Raw genomic sequence first — 3,328 nt, forward strand, 5'->3', positions numbered from 1 at the left:
ACCAAATACTCCTGTGCTATAAGAAAGAATAAATATGATGAATACAGAGAAACAAGGGAACAGTTATGTGAACTGAAAAGTGAAGTAAGCAGAGCCCAGATTCAATATACACAGTGATCACATCAATTGAAATAGAAAAAAACAAAAACCACAAAACAATAAAAAAATGAACATTGCAATATTATAAAGAACATGCTTGGTCCCAAAGAAATGAGAAAACATCTCTCCTCATTCTTTTGCAGAAATAGGGATATCCACAGATGTGTGACATTGCATATGGTGTCAGATTTTTTCTGATGCACTGATCAGTTTTGATTGTTTTCCCCTTCTTCCTATTTTTATTTAGAAAAAAGTCCTTTGTTATAAGGGATAATTCTCTAGGAGAAGGAAAGATACAAGTAGAAATCTAGTCAATGTAAAAAACAGAAGATTGCAATCATATATTTTTTAAAGAAAGCAATATGGAATTATACGATAAGGATGACCAAAATATTCATACCCCTTGACCCAGGAATCTCACTACTAGGTCCCAGGTTTATCCTCTGGGAGGTTGACAGGAAGAAAAGAGCCATCTGTAAAGCTTTATTTGTAATAGCAAAATATTGGAAGAAAAGTGTGTGCCCAACTATTGGAGAATGGCTGAATAAATTGTGGTATATGAATGTAATGGAATATTTTGCACCATAAGGAATGAGACATATGAAGAATATGAGAAGACAAATAAAATTATGTAGAGAGAATAAAAAAGAACCCTCAAAAATATACCTACTGAGAGGAACGATATAAATGAATATAACATTAAGAAGTAGCAAAACTCATGTTAAATACAATGAATGATGTTGATACTACCTTATTATAGTTAATGTCCACAGCCTTAGTTTCTTTTAACAATTGGTAAATAACAGAAGTTGACAATGGCATGTACAACCATGCACAATCATTTGTTTGTGTGTGTTGTTCTTATAAAATGAGAAGTTTTATTTTGTTGTGTTTTTAGGTTGCTTTTGATTTTTACTTATACTGTGCTGTCTTTTTTTGTTCTCAGTCATATAATTGAATACCTGCATGTGATGTTGCAGGCTAAGACAAAATTCTTCAATAAAAATTTAAAAATAGACAAGTGGGTTGGGCTATATAAGTTCTAATGTCTCTTCTAGAAGTTACAAAAAACTTCTGTGACTTACAATTCTATTCATTTCAATGCATTCATCAGGGTGTTGTAGCAGGGGGAGGGGATGGTTTCCTTGAACCAAATAAACTATCATGATCCTTGGACCAGAAACCATGGAAGAGCTGAAATCCAGGAAGGGCAAGTAGCTGAGGAAAACGTCTCTGGGGAGTAGTGCCGAAGGCAATAGGATGGGAAGTTGATGAAAGGAGAGTTGGACAGTGGAGGTTTTCGCAGCCATTATGTTGGCCAACCCCACCAACTGGAAAATATAGCTGGCCTTAGACAAGATGATGGATAGGGTAAAGGAACAGCTGACAGATGTTCGGCGTGGTAGTCATACTCTGTAGCAGCCAGAAGGGTATGCTCAGCTGAGGGAAAAATAGTGGAAAAATCCACCTGTATTATATAGGTGGTGGGAGAGTGGGGGGAGGACAGGGGAGATTCCCCATTTGGAGAACAAACCAACAACTTTGAGATCATGACAGAAAAAAAACAGAAGGCAATGAGGGATAGGCTAATGGTAGGGGGAGTACATGGAGGTGTAGAGGTAGAGAATGGCCCTCATCTGAGCATCCTAGCTTCATTCTCCCCTAGCAGTGATGGGAATGACCCCAACCCCCTTCACGTACTCTGGATCCACTGAGTCTGGCCTTCTTGCTGTTCCTCATACAAGAACTCTGGGCACTTTCACTAACCATCCCTATACCTGGAGTGCTTTCCCTCCTCATCTCAGCCTCCTGGTTTTCTTCAAATACCAGCTCAAAGGCCACCTTCTACAAGAAGACTTTACTGGTCCTTGTAATGCTAGAGCCATCCTCTAAGATTCTCTCCAAGTTATCCTGTCTGTATCTAGTTTGCACATAGTTGTCTGCATGCTGTCTCCCTCAATAAGATTGTAAGTTCCTTAAAATCAGGGACTTTTTTTCCTTTCTTTGTGTCTTCAAAGCTTAGCACAGGGCCTGGAACATAGCAGGCACTTAATAAATATTTGCTGACTTGACAACTTAATGATCTAAACTAGTGATCTCCAAACTCTTTTGGACTCTAGTGGGTAAAAGGTAGGTGTGGTTGGGCAAGTGACATTGTCTATGGTGAAAAGGGTCACTCTCTGGCAGAGAAGGTTACTTTATGGCAAAGAGAGTCACATGTGATCCATCTTCCCACCCACTAACTGGTTTATCACATGCACCTTGGCATTAAGCCAAAGTTCCCAGGGGGCCCTCACCCACCACTCTGGAGACCATTAGTGTAAACATACACACAATTTTGTTGTTGTTCAGCCTATCTGACTCTTTGTGACCCCATTTGGGGTTTTCTTGGCAAAGATACTGGAATGGTTTGCCATTTCCTTCTCCAGCTCATTTTACAGATGAGGAAACTTGCCCAGGGTCACACAGCTAGTAAGTGTCTGAGGCCAGATTTGAACTCATGGAGATGTGTCTTCCCAATTCCAAGCCCAGTGCTCTATCTACTGCAATGCCACCTAAATGCCCCCAAAAGAAACACACAAAACTCCCTACAAAACAGGAAGTTAAGGATGATCTGTCACAGTGAGGAAACTCAATTTCATCACCATGTATACATTCTCCTCCATTCGCACAGGGTTAAAGATCTTTAAAAGCCCTTGAGGTAAATAATTGGGGCTTGGATGGTTTAGGTAAGCAACCCTTAAATCAGCATCAGCTCTGGTACTATCACCACTCCATAGAGGAAGGAAGAGAAAAGGAAAAAGGTGAATAAGTAAAAGCAAAGAGAGAATAAAATCAACGAGAGACAGTGAGGTAGAAGAAAAGCATAATGGGGAGAGAAAATAATAATATGGCTGACATCTACACAGTGTTTTAACATTTCCAAAGCATTTCATCTCATTTGAGCTTCACAAAACCCTGTTAGGTTGTTGATAATAATACTGTAGGTATTGTTATCCCTGCTTTACATTTGAGGAAACTGAGACTTGGGGGATTAAGGGATTTCCTCATAGGCTAGTGAGTGAATATAGGAAAATAAAGATTAGGGGAATAAAGGGAGAGATGGAAGAGAGATAATGAAAAGGATGGGGGAGAGAAAGAGTGGGAGAAGGAAAGCAAGAATTCTAGGGAAGAAGAAGAAAAAGCAGGTGAGTGAGAGAAGTAGATACTGTTTGGGGCCACTAAAGTG

Source organism: Vombatus ursinus, unplaced genomic scaffold (genome assembly GCF_900497805.2).
Source record: "Vombatus ursinus unplaced genomic scaffold, bare-nosed wombat genome assembly UNPS02014957.1, whole genome shotgun sequence".
In the NCBI taxonomy this organism is placed as follows: Eukaryota; Metazoa; Chordata; class Mammalia; order Diprotodontia; family Vombatidae; genus Vombatus; species Vombatus ursinus.